Here is a 766-nt window from a genome sequence, read left to right as displayed (position 1 = left end):
AGACTGGGTGGCCCGACACTTATGAAAAAAATATATAAAATGAGAATCGGGGGGTCTTCCCTTGTCATGGAATGGCAGAATTACCGTTGGTTAGAATTTTATGTACACATATCATTTATATGTAAAAAATTGCTACTATAATATATATTGCAGTGTTCTGCTTGTAGTTATCCTCCGATCATTCGTCACGGCTGAATCATGTGGAATCTCACATTTTCTGTTAAGCCAGGATTTCCCAGACCTTACTTGCCAAAATAAGTTGAAATTCCACAATCAATGAACCATTTTTTTTTGTTTGTTTCATGACACTTTGAATTGAGATAGCAGTCATTTAAAAAGTTTCTGTCTCTCTTAAGGAGGGCTTTCAATAGAAGCCGGTTACTGCTGGAGCTCCGGAGGTTGTGGGTCATTAGGTCACTGGGTAGTTGGTCTAAAAGGTTCTACTAGCATAACAAACCTCTTGAAATGTTTACAACCTAACCACTCCATAGTGGAAAAATGTTCAAAATTTGCCTACACTTGTTCTTCATTTTGCCTGTGTTTAGCCAGTGCATATGTTCGCGATCAAAACACTTCCTGCCATTTTTAGCAGTATCAAAGTAAAAGTTAGCCTCGCTTTCATGTCGGCTGTTTAACCCTTTTACTCCCAAGAGTGACACTTATAGCGTTTACTCTGTCTAACGCCAGACGATTTTACTCGTCAATGGGGAACCCCACAGGAGTGAAAGGGTTAACAACAGCTAGATTCACTCAAAAACTATGTCCC

The sequence above is a fragment of the Montipora foliosa genome, chromosome 1 (assembly GCF_036669935.1).
Source record: "Montipora foliosa isolate CH-2021 chromosome 1, ASM3666993v2, whole genome shotgun sequence".
Lineage (NCBI taxonomy): Eukaryota > Metazoa > Cnidaria > Anthozoa > Scleractinia > Acroporidae > Montipora > Montipora foliosa.
This window is presented reverse-complemented; position numbering follows the sequence as displayed.